Consider the following 25,376-nt stretch of genomic DNA (forward strand, 5'->3'; position numbering starts at 1 on the left):
AAGATAATTAGCGCACATTTACATGAATAAAACTGAAATATTATATGGGATAAAATAGGTAAATGATAAAAGCAAGTGAACCTTTCTTTTCTTTGATATTTCTGACTTTTTTCACTGCTTGTTTCAGGTTATTTCAGAACATTTCTTTTGGATTATGGGCAGAACTTTAATTTATGTGTTCCAAATTCTTATTATGGGATGAAGGTTTTTCCTTTCCATCAAAATAATGCTTGTAAATTGAATCTTTATGGAGAACCTGTGAAACTGACCAGCTTGGCTGGTCTCTGTTGTTTAATCTCTTGTTTGATCTCTGTTGTTTAATCGGGTTCAAACCTGGGCCACTCAAGAACATTCACAGAGTGGTTCTGAAGCCAATTCTTTGTTATCTTGGCTGTGTGCTTCGGTTCGTTGTCTTGTTGGAACATGAACCTTCGCCCCAGTCCAAGGTCCAGAGCGCTCTGAAGCAGTTTATCGTGAAGAATGTCTCTGTGCATTGCTGCATTCATCTTTCACTCGACCCTGACAAGTCTCCCGGTTCTTTCTGCTGAAAACGTCAGCACAGCATGATGCTGCCACCACCATGCTTCACTGTAGGGATGGTAGTAGCCAGGCGATGACCATTGAGATAACGTCTGTTACGATTTGGCACTATATAAATAAAATTGAATTGAACCGAATATCTCTCCAGTAAGTACCTATCATTGCCATCTTGTTATGCACAAGGCAGTCTTTCTACTTACCCTCCTCAGCCACTTTGTTCTTGAGAACCACTGCAAGGTTCTGCAACCATGTGCAGTGTTGTGCCATCTCCAACACCAAAACGTTTTTTTCTTCTTGCACTCGCACTGTCAACATCACTTGGTCATGCAGCTGCTTCTTGATTGTGATGTTTGCTAAAAATCAAAAACAGTTACATGCATACATTGGACAGTCTTGTATAGCTGCATTACAAATAGTATCATTAAATATTAAATATTAAACCCTGCACCTTGGCCCCACAGGTGTCACACATCTCCTCTGTATGGTGGTCAGAGAGTTGTTCAGAGAATTTTTCTCCTTCCACAAACTCGCACTTATAACATTGCACTCCCTGTCCTGCCTCTGATGGTCCTGCCTCTGATGGTCCTGCCTCTGATGGTCCTGCCTCTGATGGTCCCGCCTCTGATGGTCCCGCCTCTGATGGTCCTGCCTCTGATGGTCCTGCCACTGATGATCCTGCCACTGATGGTCCCGCCTCTGATGGTCCCGCCTCTGATGGTCCTGCCTCTGATGGTCCTTCCTCTGATGGTCCTGCCTCTGATGGTCCCGCCTCTGATGGTCCCGCCTCTGATGGTCCTGCCTCTGATGGTCCTGCCACTGATGGTCCTGCCTCTGATGGTCCCGCCTCTGATGGTCCTGCCTCTGATGGTCCTTCCTCTGATGGTCCTGCCTCTGATGGTCCCGCCTCTGATGGTCCTGCCTCTGATGGTCCTGCCTCTGATGGTCCTGCCACTGATGGTCCTGCCTTTGATGGTCCCGCCACTGATGGTCCTGCCTCTGATGGTCCTGCCTCTGATGGTCCTGCCTCTGATGGTCCCGCCTCTGATGGTCCTGCCTCTGATGGTCCTTCCTCTGATGGTCCCGCCTCTGATGGTCCTGCCTCTGATGGTCCTGCCTCTGATGGTCCTGCCACTGATGGTCCTGCCTCTGATGGTCCTGCCTCTGATGGTCCTGCCTCTGATGGTCCTGCCACTGATGGTCCTGCCTCTGATGGTCCTGCCTCCGTGTCTCCTTGCCCTGCCTCCATCTCAACTGCTCCTGCCTCACTAGAGCCAGCGCCTGATGACAGATCTGCTGGGGGGGGTAACAAAAAGAGGGCTATGCTACATGCAACTAAGAACACACTAAGAACACTAGTAGTTTTCTCTAATTGTGCAGATATATATTGTTCAATAAATGAATGCACATGCTACAGTGAATCATCATGACTTAATAAATCATTTCACCTACCTTATGGAACCCACAGGAGCACCGAAGCCTTCTCCCAAACAGATCCTTTGTGTGGCTCTGCAGGGGGGCAGTTTGCCAGTGGAGAAATGGTACTGGCCCTGGGCATATTTTATACAGATGTCCTTCCAGTATGTGTCCGGTTTTCCTGTCTTGGTCATCTACACACATTAAATATAAAACAGGTTAATATAAAGCTAGGCTATGTGTGCGTACAGACAGACAGAGCGGGGGAGATTATACAGGTACGTATGTATGTAGGTAGGTACATAATTTATGTATATATATATAGTTATGTTTTGCATTACTGTTTTATTATTGTTGAAATACTTTGTAAATGTATGTTTTAAAACATTATATATGAATAAAGTTATTATTATTATCATCATAACTATTATTACACAGACAGATGTAAAAATGAAACTTGGCACAATTAAGCATGTTTAATTGTGTGTGGTTTGGGTCTGTGGGACCCGTTTAGATTTTTTTTATCACAAGAAATCGTCTTTCTTCTGATAAAAAAATCAAAACGTGTGATGACAATTATTTATTTATATTATATCGGACCCAGGTCTAATAAATGTGTGGAACTTGTAGGCCCTGTGTCCCTAAACTCTGTCCTCCTCCTCCTCAATAAATATAGCTTTCCCAGTGATAACTACTAATACAACCGATTCTCCGCAACAACCAAAAGATTCATCGCACTCAAGGCCTTGAAACTGATTTTGGTCAAGACAGACACTTTTGATGACAATGCGGAGGAAGAGGATTCAGAATATGAAGATCAAATTTCAGAAAATTCAGAGTCTGACAGTGACTTTTAGAATAGGATGACATTAATCATCAGCTATCTCCTAAACGAGAATGAACCACAGCAAGACAGCAGCAGGCCCCAGGACCAAGTGGTCAGCAGCCGAGCTGAGATTGAGATCTTATTTGTGTTTTGTAAATGTTCAAAGTTGAAAAAGTTCAAATGAATAATACATGATAGTTATACCAAAAAACCATGCTTCATTTGCACATTTCTTGAATGTTTTCCCCCCTTTTTATTTTTTAATCACATTTTATTGAAAAAAAACGAATTGCACTTTAATACATAAATGTGATTATATTACATGTTAATCATGTATGTTGTTTATATTGCTTGTAATTGGGATGAAGTAAACATCTGTAGAGTATTTTCACATAAAATTGTTTGATTGTGTTGAATTAAAAACCCCAAAAATGCCGCGGGTCACCAGACCAACAAACATTGCCTGAGTAACAGAAATATGACCAGAACACAAGGGTTAATACATCTGCACACATCTGTCTGCTCTGCTCAAACACATAACCAGGCTCCGTTACCAGAGAGGAGAAAACGCCACAGATAGCCGACGAATTACTATTGCACTGACGGACAAAAAATGCAAAAATAACTACTTCACATCTTAAGGCTTTCCCCGAGGAATCGGCAGAGTTTATACGGCAAATAAACAAAAAAATAAGTTACTATTCGTCTTCTGATTCTGTCACATCACTAACATCCCCACCGTCGCCACACGATGCTGGTATGAACAGCGACGCTATTACAGGCAGAACTTCCATTGGCAAAATGGCAACATTACAAGGAAGTTGAAATACAACTTGGATAAAGTGCCGAGAGGACGGAGGATTAAAACGCATATTGTTTGTCCCACGGTTTAACATTCGGCTTATACATGGCGTTACTTTTATGAGTATTAATCAAGTTTACAAACCTTGTTCCCGTGCTTGTCACAAGTGTAAGCGAAGGAAAATATGGCCGACACTCTAAAGCGTTAACCGCGCCCCCTCCAACGTCACGTCACGTGTCCCTTTTGCCCCATTTTTAGTGACGTATATGCTCGTTCGGACCTGTGTTCGGACCTCGTTTGGAACTCTTTGATGTCGTTAGGAAAGTGTTCGGATCTGGTTAAGAATGTGTTCGGACCTGGTTAGGAAAGTGTTTGGACCTGGTTAGGAAAGTGTTCGGATCTGGTTAAGAATGTGTTCGGACCTGGTTAGGAAAGTGTTTGGACCTGGTTAGGAAAGTGTTCGGATCTGGTTAGGAATGTGTTCGGATCTGGTTAGGAAAGTGTTTGGACCTGGTTAAGAAAGTGTTCGGACTTGGTTAGGAAAGTGTTCGGACCTGGTTAGGAAAGTGTTCGGACTTGGTTAGGAAAGTGTTCGGACCTGGTTTGAAACTCTTTGATGTCGTTAGGAAAGTGTTCGGACCTGGTTAGGAACTCTTTGATGTCGTTAGGAAAGTGTTCGGACCTGGTTAGGAAAGTGTTCGGACTTGGTTAGGAATGTGTTCGGACCTGACAGAATGTGTTAGGAAGTGTTAGGACCTCTGAGGCAGTCCAAAAACCGGCGGGTACGGCCAAAGCTGTTATATTACGAGTGCAACAAGAATTCTGTCTCAGAACACTTACCAGCTGTGAGAGTTCAGCAGTACTTGCTGGGAGGCTGGTGGGAGTATGAAGAGCAGGAGCAGAGCAGGTAGGAAGGGCTGACTGATCAGAGTGTGTGGACTCATGCACAGGCTGGAAAATATAATACGGTGATTATAGAAATTTATTAAATTGGATTTCATCTTTTTGCATTATTACTTTATTAGCATTTTACTATAATTCTAATTCTATAATTATTGGCAGTTGTTGTTCAGGTGCTGTTAAGGTGGAGACAGCAGGACCAGGAGAGGGCTGGAGAGAGGTGGGAGTTGGAGTGCGAGCTGAGCTGGTGGTGACAGGAGCTGGATCAGACAGGTCCAGCAGCTCTACAGTGGGGTCTAACCCACTTTCTTCAAAACCCTCATCTTCCAGCTCCTCTTCAGTGCCTACATCTTCAAGCAGAGCCTCAGTTTCCTCTGAGTCAGGATGTACATCCTGCATGGCCTTTATCGTCTGGCTGTACAAATAATCTATGCCAAGAAGCTCACCTGGGACAGGCCAGAGAACAATAAAGGGTGGAAAATTCACTTTTAGATAATGCATTAAAAAGATTAAGATATGCTGAATATAGCAAATAGCTTCATCAGGATTAAAGGTTAAACTTACCACTGTAAACAGCAGGTGGCTGAAAAGACGGGACAAGGTGCCTTCCAATGACCTTGACACTGAGGGTGTTAACACAGTGAATAAGGTCTCCGGAATAACTCAGCAGGGGGGCAGGCTTGACTGCTAGAGATGCAGCTTCTCGGTCCTGGTTCCACCTGTTCAGTCCTTCCAGGAGGTACAGCTGGAAATTCAAGCTGTTGGCACTCGTTCCTTAAGATAATAGAAAGGTAAACACAATGATACGTTTCTTTGTTGTGTTTGGTCATCTGTAAATGATTAATTGTGCCACTGTTTCCAGAATAATGGTAATGACAAACAACAGAATCTTACTGATGAATAATGATTCATACTGACCTGGAATGAACCTGTTCACATGGAGGTGAAAGGATTCCAATGATCTGGACCCTCTGGCACACCTGTAGTTTGGCAAGACAATGCCTGCCTTGGTAGTGGTACCTGTCTGGGTGTAAAGAAGCAAACCCAGTTCGTCCTGTATGCACTTAACGTGCCTCTGTTGGACTTGCCAGATGTGCTGCATTCTTTCTTGGTCCAAAAGAGGAACACCAAGAAAATCCCTGCCCTTTGCCCCCATCAGTTCAATGAGGAGCTGCTGGATCATGACAACCGTCCGCTGCTCTCCTCTTGTCTGCCTCCGGCAGTGCAGTGCCAGCTCGTCTTTCCTGATGTGCTGATCGACGAGTGTCAGTGATGCCAGGGACACCTTCCTGTCTCAGCTGCTCCCGCTTGGCCTGACGCAGCAAGGCAACATCTCCTCTGTCCCACTCAAAAATGCAGCTCGACAGCTTTGCCATGAAGACAGGGTACAGAGGATGGGCATCCTTTGTACACCCAGATGCCAGTCGCCGCATGAAATGATAGATGTCCAGCTTCACTATCAGGTCTGGCCACCCACCAAATCTGTCCTTAAGTCTTGTCTGTCCTCTGCCCTCCCGACAACAGTCACAGTCAACGTAGAGCAGCTGAGGTGGAGCCACACCGGCATTACTGTACCTGCAGATGAGGCCAGTTGCCATTCTGTCCAGGGCAGGACCCTCCTGAGCAGACAGGACACTGATAAGGATTTGCCCTCTCTCGTTGCTTACAGATGTAAGCCACAAAGCTGTCCCCTTAGCAATGCCTGAGAGCTTCTTGGTGATCTGCAATAGCACAGAAATCACAGTGAATGCCTAAATAAATAGTTGAATTTGTATCTGAGCATCAGGGTAATTATTATGTATCTATTTTACATGCTAGTTACATCATATTTTACAGCATTAGCAGTTAAAAATACCTACCTTCTTTGTGGAGTTACATTTTTAGGATGCTGCCAGAGGTGGACGTTATGCTGGCTTTGATGTGGTCCAGCCTGCCCAAAATGTCCCGCCCATAGACAGCCAGCATCCATGTGTGATGGAACATGCACTGGCTCAGGAGGATCCTGGAATCTCACAGGGAAATGGCTCGGTCTGGCGGCAAAGTCGGAGCCCGCTCCAAGGTACCGACAGAGGCGCTTAAGCCATTCCTCGCTGTGGTTCTCCTTCAGCTGTCTGACCAAGCGGGTGGGACTGTTTCCAAGTGCCCTCTCCCTCAGGAAACGGATCACCCGCACATCAAGAGAACCAGAGACCGAATGAGACAAACATTAAAACCGTCTCATTTCTTCATAACAAACTAAGGCAAAATGATCTACGTATACTTACTTTCGAGTCAGAATCAATCTGAACTCCAGCCTGTGAGCCAAGTCCAGCTGGTCCAAGATTGTCTTGCTGGAGGAAAGATATGTTGTCTTGCAACCAGCTGAACTGCACCAGAGAGTGCACACAGTTAACAATATAGGATAACCATAGATGATAATGAATTAATCTATCTATCATTATGGTTATAGCAGTCAATAAAACCAGATCATTTCAACATGAAATGAATGAAATGCATGAAAGTGCCACTATGGTTACTGCTACATGAAAACAATAACAATGTACATTTTTTAAAATCAAAGTCAATCTATGTATCATTCTCTTTACATTACCTTAGATGAATGCTTATCAGCCAAACTTAAGTTTGGCTTCAGCATGGCACCATGAGAGCCACCAAACCGTGGCTTTGTGAACTGACAAAAAGAAAAACATGACCTTAACTGGGGCTTTGTACATTTTATACAGTTGAGTATATTAATAATATTAATATAAATATCAGCATAAGTAAATCCTCATTACTTACTGATGCCAAAGGGTCTTCTCGGTTCGCCACCAGCTAAGGAGACGTCCTTTGGTGGTGGTGAACCTGCAGGTGAGGGCCCCGGCTGCTCTGCCACTGCTTGAGGGTCCTGAATGCACTGTGACAGGGAGCGAACTGGGAGCCTAAAGGTTCACAGACAAGATGGAAGAATTGTAACACTACAGAATTCAACACCAGCATGTCATAATTGTACGAGAGCCTTCTGATACCTTCTTTGCATGGAAACCACAAGTACAGCTCTGTGCACCTCCAAACAGTGACATTTGTCCCCTCATCTGCATCGGGTATTTCTCAATCTGTATTAATGTTTGACAGCAAATAAGAAGGTGCTCCCTTTAAATATGTCACAGCTTTACATTTAATATGATACACATATCACTCTGTGCAGGTTTACCTTCAGATACAGATCATGACACTTTTTCTGCCGAGGTGCTGGTCTGTTTCCTGCCTCAGAGGGCCAAACGCCTGAGGCAGCAAATTTCCACTCCTCCTCTCCCATGGACCTATGTTTTTTTGTTTTCAAACGCTCAACAATAAGTTCTAATTTGATTTAGTCTGTTTAATTCATACAAAGGCTGAGGCACGGCGTCGCCCTCCACGCCCCCCCCCCCTGGGCTTACCTGGTCCTGCACAGTCCCTTTCAGAGGTCTGTGGAAGGTCTGTGTTTATATGGGGTGATTGTGAAGGCCATAGTATATTATTCACATCATTCACCATCAAACCATTCAGTGAGCCCTCGTGCCCTGTGCACTTTGTCACCCATCTGTTCACCTACACAATGAATGAGAAATAGAAAATACTTACCTGGGCTCCAGCTAAAGTTCAACAGCCATGCGTCTCCCCTCTTTGTAGTGGGGATTATTTGGGTCAGTGGTATGTCTGTAGGCCACTGCAACACAGACAGATACCGACAGAGAGACAGACGAGTACTACAAATATACAAACAGACAGACTGATTCTGGAAAGAAGACAGAGACAGACGAGGCTAGATAAACAAACAGGTTGAGAGATAGACAGAGGTAAAGATAAAGAGATGGTTGAAAATACACAGAGAAACAGATAGAGATTGGCTCTTAAAAGTGCCGTTGGTTTTGTAGTGTGGGTGTAGTATGAGTTGTGTGTTGTCGTGTATCGTGTGTTGGATGTAGCTGCAGAGAGAACACAGAAAGTTAATGTAGTTACAAAATACTAAATAAATAAATGAGTGGAGAAAAAAAGATGTTATCAAATATGTAACGCTGATTCTAGTTACTACTCTTTTGTAATCTGATAATGTAATTCTGATTAACCTAGACGCAATCATTTACTACACAGCCGTGTCTATATTAATAGTGAAAGGTTTGAAATGTTTATCCGAATGAAGGAATTGTAATTTTCCGTTGCGTCTTCAGTAATTACGGTAAAACACTGGAAGTTCAGGGTTGTCCACTTCCTGTAACTCTGTTAAAAGCGCGTAATAGCGTCGAGGGTTTCCTCGCTGAGATTTAAAGGGCCTGCGCAGCGGGCTGGACAGGCTAAATCAATATTGTCATTACAGGTACATTCATGCAGGTTGGGAGCAGAGCATGTGAACGGAGCTGAGCGGGAAAAAAATCCGCTCCTCTTCGCTCCCACCGCTCAAAGTCACACCAAAACGCTCCGCTCAGTTCCGTTCTCCGCTCACCGAAAAAAAAACGTATTCGCTCCGGGGAAATCGCTCCACGGTCTCTCAAATTTTAAAGAAGGAGCAATTAATCCGGGGACATGCAATCACATTCCAGTCTGTAAAAAGGTTGATGCTTTTTATCGATGCTACCTTTCACCTGATGGAAATGAAGCATTGCGCTAGCTTAAGTTGAACTTTAGCTAGCCAGCAAGCCTAATTTCACCAGGAAAAAAACTGTCACATTTATGTTGCTGACAAAGTCCAAACTACCAGTCTTTGAATCATTGGCCAAATGTATAAACTATGCGTGTCATGGCAAAGAACGGCAAAGAATTAATGACATTTCAGTCACACAGGCAGCAGAACATTATGAGCACACAACCTACCTGGGTAGTAGTCTGATGGCAATGGGTCGATCCCCGCAGGAAACTGCTGAAACCACGCGCCAAGTAAAATAAAGTCCATCTTACAGTGAAATACAGCTTATCCTAAATATAAAAACTTTAATTTCTAACTGTACTGGCTTTGAAAGCTGCAAATAAAACGTACATAAAATGTACAAATTATGATCACTATAGCAACCGCCGCTGAGACTTATGGGAACTGTAGTGTTCCCATAAACCATCCCTAAATTTATAGTTAGGGATGGCTCAGGTAATCCTGAAACATCCCATAATTAAGCTGCTATCATCTGTCACACCTTTCCTCACTTTGCTGTCTTTTTCCCCCTGTTTAATTTCTCAAATGATTTAATGTACATGTGATATTATTGTGGTTATTATCTTGTGTTTCCCTGTTCCAACAGGTATCCTTTGAATGGTGTTATGGTGTCCCCCCCCCCTCTTTTCCCTCTTTTCTGTCTGGACTGAAGATAAGTTTCGGTGCAATCTGTTGGTTTCCTTAGCTAGGATATTATTTTTTGAATTGGCTCTATATGAATGAATTGGATTATGATTACAATTAATTGAATTCCAATTGGCTTGAATTGGACTATATTATTTAAGTGCCTTGAGATGACAATTGTTGTAATCTGGCGCTATATAAAAAAATGGAATTGAATTGAAAAGTGTAAATTGACGAAACAAACCAATGAAATTACAATTTTTCTTGGAAAACAAGCAAAAATATTTCTTAGCAATGGCCACCACACGTCTCTACAGTAGCGTTAATAATCAGGAGTATATTTTGTATTTAATTTTTTTATTTTATTTTCATCTTGTATTCTGTCATATGTGCCGCCTACACATGAAAACATTGCTCTTCCAGGACCTATTGATTATCTAATAATTACAGAAAGACAAGATTGAATTTTATACCCCAATAGAGACATTAAAAACACATAAATGCGATCATCAGAACCACCACCGCACAGCTGTAAAATATGTGGTGCCAGCACGAAAGATGCTTGCTATTGAAATGCATTCATTTTAAAGTCGTGCTGAGCAGCACAAAAACCTATTATTAAATCGTGGCAGGGAGCACGAATTTGAAAGTTTAATTTCGTGACAGTTTCACGAACAACCGTGAGACAGGGTATAGCTGACACACTGTAATGCTAGCTGTAACACTGTCATGCTGGCTGACACTGTCATGCTAGCTGACACACTGCTATGCTAGCTGTAACACTGTCATGTTAGCTTCAACACTGTCATGGTACGTGTAACACTATCATGCTAGCTGACACACTGTCATGCAAGCTTTAACACTGTCATAATGACTGATAAACTGTCATTCTGGCTGAGACACTGTCATGCTAGCTGTAACACTTTCATGCTAGCTGACACACTGTCATGCTAGCTTACATACTGTCATGCCAGCTGACAGACTGTCATGCTAGCTGTAACACTGTCATGTCAGCTGACACACTGCCATGCTAGCTGTAACACTATTATTCTAGCTGTAGGACTGTAATGCCAGCTGTAACACTGTCATGCTGGCTGACACGGTCATTCTGGCTGAGACACTCTCATAATAGCTTAAAAAATGTCATGCCAGCCTACACACTGCCATGCTAGCTGTAACACTGCCATGCTAGCTGAAACACTGTCATGCTAGCTGACATACTGCCATGCTAGCTTGCATACTGTCATGCCAGCTGACACACTGTCATGCTAGCTGTAACACTGTCATGTCAGCTGACACACTGCAGTGCTAGCTGTAACACTGGCATGCTAGCTGATATACTGTAATGCCAGCTGACACACTGTCATGCTAGCTGTAACACTATCATAATAGCTGATACACTGTCATGCTAGCTGTAACACTGTCATGCTAGCTTACTCACTGCCATGCTAGCTGTAACACTTTCATGCTAGCTAACACACTGTCATGCTCGCTGACACACTGCCATGCTAGCTGACACTTTGTCATGCCAGCTGTAACACTGTCATGCTAGCTAACACACTTTCATGCTAGCTTACTCACTGCCATGCTAGCTGTAACACTTTCATGCTAGCTAACACACTGTCATGCTCGCTGACACACTGTCATGCTAGCTGTAACACTGACATACTAGCTGACTCACTGCCATGCGAGCTGAAATACTGTCATGCTAGCTGACACACTGTCATGCTAGCTGTAACACTATCATAATAGCTGAAACACTGTCATGCTATCTGTAACACTGTCATGCCAGCTGACACACTGTCATGCTAGTTGTAACACTGTCATGCTAGCTGTAACACTGCATAACTCCAAACACTCCAAATGCATTCCAGGGGCCAGAGCGGGCGACATAGAATCCTATTTAAAACTGCTGGCTAAGGATAAGCGTAAATACGGTAAAATAGTTATTCACGTCGGCGGTAATGACACCCGGTTACGCCAATCGGAGGTCACTAAAATTAATGTTGCATCGGTGTGTAATTTTGCCAAAACAATGTCGGACTCCGTAGTTTTCTCTGGACCCCTGCCAAATCTGACCAGTGATGACATGTTTAGCCGCATGTCCTCATTCAATCGTTGGTTGTCTAGATGGTGTCCAGCAAACAACGTGGGCTACATAGATAATTGGCAATCTTTCTGGAGAAAACCTGGTCTGATGAGGAGAGACGGCATCCATCCCACTTTGGAAGGAGCTCTTCTCATTTCTAGAAATATGGACGAATTTATTAGTCATCCAAAAACATGACATCCCAGGGTTGAGACCAGGATGCAGAGTTGTAGTCTTACACACTTCTCTGCGGCTTCCCACCTGATGCTGCCCCCCCCTCAATCAAAAAACACAAAAGGAGCAAATCCTCTTGTGCAAAAAAAATTTAAAACAAAAACTTTAACTGAACAAAAACATCAAACTATTAAATGTGGTTTGCTGAATATTAGATCTCTCCCTTTGAAGTCTCTGTTAGTGAATGATTTGATTTGTGATCATCATATTGATATATTTTGTCTTACAGAAACCTGGCTGCAGCAGGAGTATCATGTTAGCATTAATGAATCAACTCCCTCTGACTATTTAAATGTTCATGTTCCTAGAACCACAGGTGGAGGAGGAGGAGTGGCAGCTATCTTCAGATCAGGGTTACTAATCAGTCCTAGACCCAAGATTAGTTTTAGCTCTTTTGAATCTCTGATTCTCAGTTTTTCCCACCCAAAGTGGAAATCACAAAAACCTCTTGTGTTTGTTGTTGTGTATCGTCCACCTGGCCCTTATTCTGAGTTTCTATCTGAATTCTCAGAGTTTTTATCCCAGTTAGTGCTGAGTACAGATAAAGTCATTGTAGTGGGTGACTTTAATATTCATGTAGATGTTGAAAATGACAGCCTAAATATTAACTTTAATTCTATATTAGACTCTATTGGATTTTCTCAAAGTGTTCACAGACCTACTCACTGCCATAATCATACCCTTGACCTTGTGCTGACTTATGGCATTGAGAGTGAACAGTTAACAGTGTTCCCTCATAACCCTGTCTTGTCTGACCATTTTTTAATAACTTTTGAATTTACATTACTTGACTACACGGTTTCTGAGAAGAATTCTACATATAGAAGGTGTCTGTCAGAGAATGCTGTAACCAGATTTAAAGAGTTGATTTCATCATCCTTTTCTTCACTGCCATGTGCAGATATGACAGAGGACGGCTACCTAAATTTTACTCCAGTAGAACTTGACTCTCTTGTTGACAGCACTACAGCTTCAATGCGTACAACACTGGACAATGTTGCCCCTCTGAAAAGGAAGGTAATCAGTCAGAAGAGGTTGGCTCCTTGGTATAATTCACAGCTGCGTGCGTTAAAGCAGACTGCAAGAAAGCTGGAGAGACAGTGGCGTTCCTCTAATTTAGAAGAGTCTCAATTAGTCTGGAAAGATAGTTTAATAACGTATAAGAAAGCACTTCGTAAAGCTAGAACTGCTTATTACTCATTATTGATAGAAGAGAATAAGAATAATCCCAGGTTTCTTTTCAGCACTGTTGCCAGGCTGACAAAGAGTCCGAGCTCTGTTGAGCCATGTATTCCTTTAACTCTCAGCAGTGATGATTTCATGAGATTCTTCATCAATAAAATTGTTTCTATCAGAGAGAAGATTAATGGAATCCTTCCCATTATTATCACTGATGTATCATCAAGTAGAGCAGCTTTAGAAGTATCTTTCGAACCTGAATTGTATTTAGACAGCTTCTATCCAGTTGATCTTTCTGAGCTAACAACAGCAATAGTCTCTTCTAAACCATCAACTTGTATGTTAGACCCAATCCCAACAAGACTGTTCAAGGAGGTTTTCCCCTTAATTGACACTTCCATTTTGGATTTGATCAATCGGTCTTTGTTGATAGGATATGTACCTCAGACTTTTAAGGTTGCTGTAATTAAACCTTTACTTAAAAAACCTACTCTTGATTCAGAAGTGTTGGCTAATTATCGACCTATATCCAATCTCCCTTTTTTGTCCAAAGTTCTTGAAAAAATAGTTGCAGCTCAACTTTGTGATCATTTACATAGAAATAATCTGTTTGAAGAGTTTAAGTCAGGATTCAGAGTGCATCATAGCACAGAAACGGCACTGGTGAAAGTTACCAATGATCTCCTGTTAGCTTCTGATAGCGGACTTGTTTCTGTGCTTGTCCTGTTGGATCTCAGTGCTGCATTTGATACGATCGATCACAGCATTCTGTTACAGAGACTTGAACATGTTATTGGGATTAAAGGAACTGCATTAGGCTGGTTTAAGTCATATTTATCTGATAGATTCCAGTTTGTTCTTGTAAATGAAGAATCTTCCTCACACGTTGGAGTAAGTCATGGAGTTCCTCAGGGTTCTGTGCTTGGACCGATTCTTTTTACTTTATACATGCTTCCATTAGGTAACATTATCAGACAGCATGGCATAAATTTCCATTGTTATGCTGATGATACTCAGCTGTACTTATCTATGAAACCAGATGAAACCTACAGGTTGGTCAGACTACAAGCCTGTCTTAAAGACATAAAGACCTGGATGACTCAGAACTGTCTGCTTTTAAATTCAGACAAAACTGAAGTTGTTCTCTTTGGACCTGAGCGCTTCAGGGAGAAATTGTCTAGTTATATAGTTACTGTAGATGGTATTTCTTTGGCTTCTAGTTCTACAGTGAGGAACCTTGGAGTTATTTTTGACCAGAATTTATCATTTGACGCACATATAAAACAGGTTTCTAGGACTGCCTTCTTTCACCTTCGTAATATTGCTAAAATCAGGAACATCCTGTCTCAGGGTGATGCAGAGAAACTAGTCCATGCATTTGTTACTTCAAGATTGGACTACTGTAATTCCTTATTATTGGGCTGTCCCACATATTCTCTGAAAAGCCTCCAGCTGATCCAAAATGCTGCAGCCAGAGTTCTGATGAGAACTAATAGGAGAGATCATGTTTCTCCAGTTTTAGCTTCTCTTCATTGGCTCCCTGTTAAATTCAGAATAGAATTTAAGATTCTTCTTCTCACTTATAAAGTTCTTAATGACCGAGCTCCATCATATCTTAAAGATTTAATTGTAAGATATTTTCCTAAGAGAGCACTTCGCTCCCAAACTGCAGGTTTACTTCTTGTTCCCAGAGTTTCTAAAAGAAGAATGGGAGGTAGAGCCTTCAGTTATCAGGCCCCTCTCTTGTGGAATAAGCTGCCAGTAAATGTCCGGGAAGCAGACACCCTTTCCACTTTTAAGATTAGGCTTAAAACTTTTCTTTTCGATAAAGCTTATAGTTAGGGATGGCTCAGGTAATCCTGAAACATCCCATAGTTAAGCTGCTATAGGCTTAGACTGCTGGGGGACCTCATCTGTCACACCTTTCCTCACTTTGCTCTCTTTTTCCCCCTGATTAATTTCACAATTGATATTATGTACATGTGACATTATTGTGATTATTAACCTATGTTTCCCTGTTCCAACAGATATCCTTTGAATGGCGTTATGGTGTTTTTCCCCCCTCTTTTCCCTCTTTTCTGTCTGGACTGAAGACAAGTTTCGGTGCAATCTGTTGGTTTCCTTAGCTAGGATATTATTTTTTGAATTGGCTCTATATGAATTAATTGGATTATGATTACAATTAATTGAATTCCAATTGGCTTGAATTGGACTATATTATTTAAGTGCCTTGAGATGACAATTGTTGTAATCTGGCGCTATATAAAAAAATGGAATTGAATTGAAAAGTGTAAATTGACGAAACAAACCAATGAAATTATGATTTTTCTTGGAAAACAAGCAAAAATATTTCTTAGCAATGGCCACCACACATCTCTACAGTAGCGTTAATAATCAGGAGTATATTTTGTATTTAATTTTTTTATTTTATTTTTATCTTGTATTCTGTCATATGTGCCGCCTACACATGAAAACATTGCTCTTCCAGGACCTATTGATTATCTAATAATTACAGAAAGACAAGATTGAATTTTAAACCCCAATAGAGACATTAAAAACACATAAATGCGATCATCAGAACCACCACCGCACAGCTGTAAAATATGTGGTGCCAGCACGAAAGATGCTTGCTATTGAAATGCATTCATTTTAAAGTCGTGCTGAGCAGCACAAAAACCTATTATCAAATCGTGGCAGGGAGCACGAATTTGAAAGTTTAATTTCGTGACAGTTTCACGAACAACCGTGAGACAGGGTATAGCTGACACACTGTAATGCTAGCTGTAACACTGTCATGCTGGCTGACACTGTCATGCTAGCTGACACACTGCTATGCTAGCTGTAACACTGTCATGTTAGCTTCAACACTGTCATGGTACCTGTAACACTATCATGCTAGCTGACACACTGTCATGCAAGCTTTAACACTGTCATAATGACTGATAAACTGTCATTCTGGCTGAGACACTGTCATGCTAGCTGTAACACTTTCATGCTAGCTGACACACTGTCATGCTAGCTTACATACTGTCATGCCAGCTGACAGACTGTCATGCTAGCTGTAACACTGTCATGTCAGCTGACACACTGCCATGCTAGCTGTAACACTGTTATTCTAGCTGTAGGACTGTAATGCCAGCTGTAACACTGTCATGCTGGCTGACACGGTCATTCTGGCTGAGACACTCTCATAATAGCTTAAAAAATGTCATGTCAGATAACACACTGTCATGCTAGCTGACACACTGCTATGCTAGCTGTAACACTGTCATGTTAGCTTCAACACTGTCATTGTACCTGTAACACTATCATGCTAGCTGACAAATTGTCATTCTGGCTGAGACACTGTCATGCTAGCTGAAACACTGTCATGCTAGCTGACATACTGCCATGCTAGCTTGCATACTGTCATGCCAGCTGACACACTGTCATGCTAGCTGTAACACTGTCATGTCAGCTGACACACTGCCATGCTAGCTGTAACACTGTCATGCTAGCTGTAAAACTGTCATGCTAGCTGATATACTGTAATGCCAGCTGACACACTGTCATGCTAGCTATAACACTATCATGCTAGCTGACACACTGTCATGCTAGCTGTAACACTGTCATGCCAGCTGACACACTATCATGCCAGCTTACACACTGTCATGCTAGCTGTAACGCTGTCATGCGAGCTGTAACACTGGCATGCTAGCTGTGACACGGTCATGCCAGCTGTAACACTGTCATGCTAGCTAACACACTGTCATGCTAGCTAACACACTGTCATGCTAGCTTACTCACTGCCATGCTAGCTGTAACACTTTCATGCTAGCTAACACACTGTCATGCTCGCTGACACACTGCCATGCTAGCTGACACTTTGTCATGCCAGCTGACACACTGTCATGATAGTTGTAACACTGTCACGCTATCTGACACACTGTCATGCTAGCTGTAACACTGACATACTAGCTGACTCACTGCCATGCGAGCTGAAATACTGTCATGCCACTTGAAACACTGTCATGCAAGCTGTAACACTGTCATGCCAGCCTACACACTGCCATGCTAGTTGTAACACTGTCATGCTAGCTGTAACACTGTCATGCGAGTTGTAACACTGGCATGCTAGCTGATATACTGTAATGCCAGCTGACATACTGCCATGCTAGCTTGCATACTGTCATGCCAGCTGACACACTGTCATGCTAGCTGTAACACTGTCATGTCAGCTGACACACTGCCGTGCTAGCTGTAACACAGTCATGATAGCTGTAAAACTATCATGCTAGCTGATATACTGTAATGCCAGCTGACACACTGTCATGCTAGCTGTAACACTATCATAATAGCGGACACACTGTCATGCTAGCTGTAACACTGTCATATCAGCTGACACACTGTCGTAATAACTGTAAAACTGACATACTAGCTGACTCACTGCCATGTGAGCTGAAATACTGTCATGCCAGCTGACACACTGTCATGCAAGCTGACACACTGTCATGCCAGCCTACACACTGCCATACTAGTTGTGACACTGTCATGCTAGCTGTAACACTGTCATGCGAGCTGACACACTGTCATGCCAGCTGACACACTGTCATGCTAGCCGTAACACTGTCATGCTATCTGACACACTGTCATGCTAGCTGTAACACTTTCATGCTAGCTGACACACTGTCATGCTAGCTTACATACTGTCATGCCAGCTTACAGACTGTCATGCTAGCTGTAACATTGTCATGTCAGCTGACACACTGCCATGCTAGCTGTAAGACTGTAATGCCAGCTGTAACACTGTCATGCTGGCTGACACAGTCATTCTGGCTGAGACACTCTCATAATAGCTTAAAAAATGTCATGTCAGATAACACACTGTCATTCTAGCTGACACATTTCATGCTAGCTTTAACACTATCATGCCAGCTGACACACTGTAATGCTAGCTGACTCAGTGCCATGCGAGCTAAAATACTGTCATGCAAGCTGTAACACTGTCATGCCAGCCTAAACACTGCCATGCTAGCCGACATACTGCCATGCTAGCTTGCATACTGTCATGCCAGCTGACACACTGTCATGTCAGCTGACACACTGCCATGCTAGCTGTAACACTGTCATAATAGCTGACACAATGTCATGCTAGCTGACACACTGTCATGCCAGCTGACACACTGTCATGCTAGTTGTAACACTGGCATGCTAGCTGTGACACGGTAATGCCAGTTGACACACTGTAATGCCAGCTAACACACTGTCATGCTATCTGACACAGTGTCATGCTAGCTGATATACTGTAATGCCAGCTGACACACTGTCATGCTAGCCGTAACACTGTCATGCTATCTGACACACTGTCATGCTAGCTGTAACACTGACCTACTAGCTGACACACTGACATGCCAGCTGACACACTGACATGCTAGCTGTAACACTGACATACTAGCTGACTCACTGCCATGCGAGCTGAAATACTGTCATGCCAGCTGACACACTGTCATGCAAGCTGTAACACTGTCATATCAGCCTACACACTGCCATGCTAGTTGTAACACTGTCATGCTATCTGTAACAATGTCATGCGAGCTGTAACACTGCCATGCTAGCTGACACACTGTCATGCTAGCTGTAACACTGTCATGCCAGCTGACACACTGTCATGCTAGCTGTAACACTGTCATAATAGCTGACACACGATCATGTCAGCTGACACACTGCCATGCTAGCTGTAACACTGTCATGCTATCTGACACACTGTCATGCCAGCTGACACACTGACATGCTAGCTGTAACACTGCCATGCTAGCTGACACGAGTTTGTATCATTCGGTGTGTTTAAGTGCGTTAACTGCCATCAAAACTTGGGGATCCAGTGTGTGATTTAATGCAGTAAACAAAATCATAATTAAACTATTCCTCCAGTCATATCAAAAACACTTTTTAGCAACAGATGCTAAGAAACAATGCTTACTCATGAACAATGACGAAACAAGCCACAGATTTACACAGCATAACTTGTAGTAATGACTGTGTACCTTTTATTTCAGCGTTAACACATTAATCTCATTTTATAATTGCACTTACATTGACCTATATCTTTATCTGAAACATGCTGATTAGTAACATTAACACACAGAGAGCGGGACACAGATTGGTTTAAATTTTAAACTTTTGAGAGACCTTTTTATTTTAAACTTGCAGCACAAAAATAAGTTTATCACATAGTTATGTTGAGAAGAAATTAAGTGAACCGTGTCTTTAAAGGTTATTCTTAAAGTATGTGTGTAAAAACATGAGCCTTGTATTTAGTGTGGTGCATAAACCCAATAACCCAAAGATTCGGTACAGCGATTCATTCTTTATCAGAGGAACTTTTTCCAGATAAAACCATGAGGTGTTGAATAAAGTCATTCAGCTGAGTAATTAAACCATCTTTAGACATTTTAAGACGATAAATAAGAGTCATTAAAATCATTTCGATGACATTTCAGATTTCCATGAAGTGAGACAACAAATGACTGAAAAAGACATTCAAATATAAGTTTTTATATTTTTTATTTAAATTGTATTAAGGTTGCAGAACATTTTGAAAACACATTTAACAATTATGTAAGAAAAAAAATTATAAAAATTAATGTCAAAGTACTGAAATGTAAAATTCTAATGAAATTTGTAAAATTCTAAGATCTGAAGTTCTAAGATCTGAAGTTCTAGGATCTGAAGTTCAAGGATCTGAAGTTAAACGATCTGAAGTTCTAGGATCTGAAGTTCTAGGATCTGAAGTTCTAGGATCTGAAGTTAAACGATCTGAAGTTCTAAGATCCGCATCTAAAATTCTAAAAGCACATTGAGAAATATTGAACATGTAAAAATATTCATAAAGAATGTTGCGTGGAACCGGAGAACCCAGAGAAAACCCCTTCTAAGAAAGAAAGAAATCTGTAACTTATGTGAAAGCGTCCGAGCTACAGAATTTGAACTTTGTTGTGAACTCTGAAGGGCTTCATGATGGAGCTGCCCAGAGACGAGAAGAATCCTTTCCGGTCGTCAGGTCTTTTAGATATTTGCTCTACGAAACAGTCGATGATAATTTCGTCACATAATGGTTGTTCTATGTCCAGGAACATCAGTGTAATCAGGTGTGGACAGGCAGTACGTTTACACAGGTCCATGCAGATGGTACGATCAAGGTGTTTAAAGGTCTCTGGTGGGATATTAAAGTCCTTTTTCTGGGCTTCGGCCATCATTCTTTCATGCAGCCGCTTGACGATAGCTTCAAAGTTTTCTGCTTTGTATTTTATGTTTGCTTTTCTGAAGAGATGCAAAATCACCGTGTTCACAAGCATTTCAATAGACAGTTTGCATCTTTCCTCTCTGTCTCTTCGAATTTGTACGTGTTTGTCATCAGATCTTAAGGAAGCCTCTGAGCTGTATTTCGGAGACTCCCTGATGTCGCTGGTGGTGAACTCTGAGCTCTGAGCAACCTCCATCTCACTGACAGGAGACGATTCAGAAACCTTGTCCTGAGATTTCTGGTTGTGAGGCATCAGTTCACTGAAAGTGGATGTTTGTGATGATATCTGGTGAGGTACACACAGACATTTGTGGGACTTTGGGGTGTTTTTGTCTTTAAATGAGAATCTTTGGAAGAATGAAGGTTTCTTAGTGATGTGTTTCTTGAATGAGCAGGCAATTACTCCATCTGCAAATGGCTTCTTTGAGCTCATACATACCTCAGCAATAAGTTGTGGGAAGGACACACTTCTACAAAGGTCTCTGTAAACATCTTGTTCAAGATTTTCAAACTTTTCTTCGGGGATGTTAAAGTCTAATTTCTCAACTTCAGGCCAGATTCTCTCCAACAGCCGGCATTTTAGAGCTTGAGTGTCTTGTTGGGGGCATGCCATCGTTGCTTTCCAAAAGATGTAAAGAATTAGATCCTCCACAAATGTTTCCACCAATATTTTGCACCTTTCTTCTTTTTCTTGTTTGTTCTGTTGACATTTATCATCGACTGCTTTTAACTCAATGACCTTGTCTATAATGATATCTAAAGACTCCTGTTTCATGGACTCTACAGGAGTGAAGGATGTTGCATCTTCTTTTGGAATAACGTCCACCTCAGCCACAGATTCCTTTTTTATTGGGGACTCCACTTTTGTAACATCCATGCAACATGGAAGCAGTCCCTTCCTCGTACTTCTTTTGTTTTTTCTTTCTTCTTCACTAACTGGAGCAGCTTGTTCTTCCCGTTTCACTGACTCTACAGGAGTGAAGGATGTTGCTTGTTCTTCTGAGATAACGTCCACCTCAGCCAAAGAGTCCTTTTTTATTGGGGACTCCACTTTTGTAACATCCATGCAACATGGAAGCAGTCCCTTCCTCGTGCTTCTCTTGCTTTTCCTGGTCTTTTTGCTATTTTCTTCACTGACTGGACGAGTTTCTTCTTCTTGTGTCATGGACTCCACAGGAGTGAAGGATGATGCTTCTTCTTCTGGAATAAAGTCCACCTCAGCCAAAGAGTCCTTTTTTATTGGGGACTCCACTTTTGTAACATCCATGCAACATGGAAGCAGTCCCTTCCTCGTGCTTCTCTTGCTTTTCCTGGTCTTTTTGCTATTTTCTTCACTGACTGAACGAGTTTCTTCTTCTTGTGTCACGGACTCCACAGGAGTGAAGGATGTTGCTTGTTCTTCTGAGATAAAGTCCACCTCAGCCAAAGAGTCCTTTTTTATTGGGGACTCCACTTTTGTAACATCCATGCAACATGGAAGCAGTCCCTTCCTCGTGCTTCTCTTGCTTTTCCTGGTCTTTTTGCTATTTTCTTCACTGACTGGACGAGTTTCTTCTTCCTGTTTCATGGACTCCACAGGAGTGAAGGATGATGCTTCTTCTTCTGGAATAAAGTCCACCTCAGCCAAAGAGTCCTTTTTTATTGGGGACTCCACTTTTTTAACATCCATGCAACATGGAAGCAGTCCCTTCCTCGTGCTTCTTCTGCTTTTCCTGGTCTTTTTGCATTTTTCTTCTGTGACGGGAGCAGTTTCATCTTCCTGTTTCACTGACTCCACAGGAGTGAAGGATGATGCTTCTTCTTCTGGAATAAAGTCCACCTCAGCCAAAGAGTCCTTTTTTATTGGGGACTCCACATTTGAATCGTCCATGCAACAGGGAAGCAGTCCCTTCCTCGCGCTTCTTTTTCTTTTTCTTTCTTCTTCACTGACTGGTGAAGCTTGTTCTTCCTGTTTTATGGACTCCACAGGAGTAAAGGATGATGCTTGTTCTTGAGGGATGATGTCCACCTCAGCCAAAGATTCCTCCTCTTGAATTACTTGGGACTCCACATGGGGAATCTCCATTGTTTTGTCCTCAGGTTTGATTTCCTTCTTCCCTTTAGGACAAGAAAATAACCTCTGAAACAAGCTCTTCTTGCTTTTTGGAGGCTCTTTGTCCTTCTCTTCACTGACGGGAGCAGCCTTTTCTTCCTGTTTCATGGATTCCACAGGAGTGAAGGATGATGCTTCTTCTTCTGGAATAAAGTCCACCTCAGCCAAAGATTCCTTTTTTATTGGGGACTCCACATTTGAATCGTCCATGCAACAGGGAAGCAGTCCCTTCCTCGTGCTTCTTTTGCTTTTTCTTGTCTTTTTGCATTTTTCTTCTTTGACTGGAGCAGCTTGTTCCTCCAGACCTGTGACATCTGCAGCCTCTTCAGTCTGCAGAGATGTGACGAGTCCCTGCTCAGTCTCTGTCGCTGATGTTTCATCAGATTCTTTGACTCTTTTTCTTTCCTGGTCAGTGGTTTCCTCCTGGTCCTTGTCCTGGTTTTCATCCACAAAGGGTGGCTCCTGCATGTTCTCATGTGCAGATTCAAGGTGAGCCTCTGTTCCTTTGGACTGCACTTCTTCATCGTCCAACACGACGGGATCCTCTCCACTGGTTAGTTTTACACATGTATGTGCTTTGCACATGCCAGCAAAGATTTTCCTGAATAGCGTGCAAGTTTTACCTTTCATCCCGTCACTTTCTTTGATTGGAGAAGCAGACTCTCCAGCGATGCTGCCAGACTGAATCCTGTCTGTTACCTCTTTGACAAATAAGCTTGTCAAAGAGCTGGAATCCAGGAGTTGGTCGTCATCTTTAATGTCCATGACATCCGCTAAAGTTTGAGGAATAGTGTCGCGTATGGTGGCCGACACTTCTTCTTTGGAAATGTTATTATGGCTTCTGAGTTTCTCCTGGACCCTCTTTGACATGAGTAATACCACTTCTCCTATCAGATCTTTTATGATGTTTTTGGTCTCAACATCAGGGTTACCGGACATCAGATTCACCCACTGGTTCTGTGTTATCCTGCCAAAGCAGGATTCAACCAGTGGTTGAACTGTGGATACAGAATTAACCTCCGGGGCCTCTTCAATCTTTAAACTGCTTGTTCCTTCCATGGTAATTGTTGTACTTGTGGTTTTAAAATGTTTGGGTAAATCCTTTTCGTCACTTGGTCAAGTTTTCACGAACACGAGTGTTAGCACGCTGGAGAAATGAGGAAATGTTTAACTGACTGAACACCTGTTAGTAACTTCTGATATGACATCACTGACATCAAAGATCAGCCAGTGACATCATTGGTGGATAAGCCCCGCCCACAGGAGATGATGTAACTTTGACAGCATTGCCAGGTGATGTAATTTCCACCATATTCTATAAGCCCCGCCCACTTACTGTTGCTAAGTTACAGGTACAATTTTCAACCACCATCAATAATTGAAAAACAAACATAAACAAGTAAACAAAAATATAGCTTCCTTTTGTTTACCTGACACTTTATATCCACTTTTACAGTGTGTTGTTCTACCTTTGCTCAGATAATATTTATAATGTGAACCTTTTTATTTAGAGGGATTAGAGCAGAACAGCCTGCATTAACTAAATAAGACAATGATTGTGAACAAAATAATATAAACATTGCATATTAATTATTATCTTTTGCCCAAAATCTAATTCACACACATAATTGTATAGTTTTAGGCTCCATCTGACACCTCCCTAAATCAACTTGTGTGAGATTTTGTGATTTATTTTCATCAACCAGCTGCTAAATTTAAATGCTCTCCACAGTTTCTGGAAAACATCTTCACAAAAGCCTTCAAAGAAGATAATTAGCGCACATTTACATGAATAAAACTGAAATATTATATGGGATAAAATAGTTAAATGATAAAAGCAAGTGAACCTTTCTTTTCTTTGATATTTCTGACTTTTTTCACTGCTTGTTTCAGGTTATTTCAGAACATTTCTTTTGGATTATGGGCAGAACTTTAATTTATGTGTTCCAAATTCTTATTATGGGATGAAGGTTTTTCCTTTCCATCAAAATAATGCTTGTAAATTGAATCTTTATGGAGAACCTGTGAAACTGACCAGCTTGGCTGGTCTCTGTTGTTTAATCTCTTGTTTGATCTCTGTTGTTTAATCGGGTTCAAACCTGGGCCACTCAAGAACATTCACAGAGTGGTTCTGAAGCCAATTCTTTGTTATCTTGGCTGTGTGCTTCGGTTCGTTGTCTTGTTGGAACATGAACCTTCGCCCCAGTCCAAGGTCCAGAGCGCTCTGAAGCAGTTTATCGTGAAGAATGTCTCTGTGCATTGCTGCATTCATCTTTCACTCGACCCTGACAAGTCTCCCGGTTCTTTCTGCTGAAAACGTCCGCACAGCATGATGCTGCCACCACCATGCTTCACTGTAGGGATGGTAGTAGCCAGGCGATGACCATTGAGATAACGTCTGTTACGATTTGGCACTATATAAATAAAATTGAATTGAACCGAATATCTCTCCAGTAAGTACCTATCATTGCCATCTTGTTATGCACAAGGCAGTCTTTCTACTTACCCTCCTCAGCCACTTTGTTCTTGAGAACCACTGCAAGGTTCTCTAACCATGTGCAGTGTTGTGCCATCTCCAACACCAAAACGTTTTTTTGCACTCGCACTGTCAACATCACTTGGTCATGCAGCTGCTTCTTGATTGTGATGTTTGCTAAAAATCAAAAACAGTTACATGCATACATTGGACAGTCTTGTATAGCAGCATTACAAATAGTATCATTAAATATTAA

This window comes from Leuresthes tenuis, unplaced genomic scaffold (assembly GCF_036924035.1).
Source record: "Leuresthes tenuis unplaced genomic scaffold, fLeuTen1.0.hap1 SCAF_5, whole genome shotgun sequence".
Taxonomy (NCBI): Eukaryota; Metazoa; Chordata; class Actinopteri; order Atheriniformes; family Atherinopsidae; genus Leuresthes; species Leuresthes tenuis.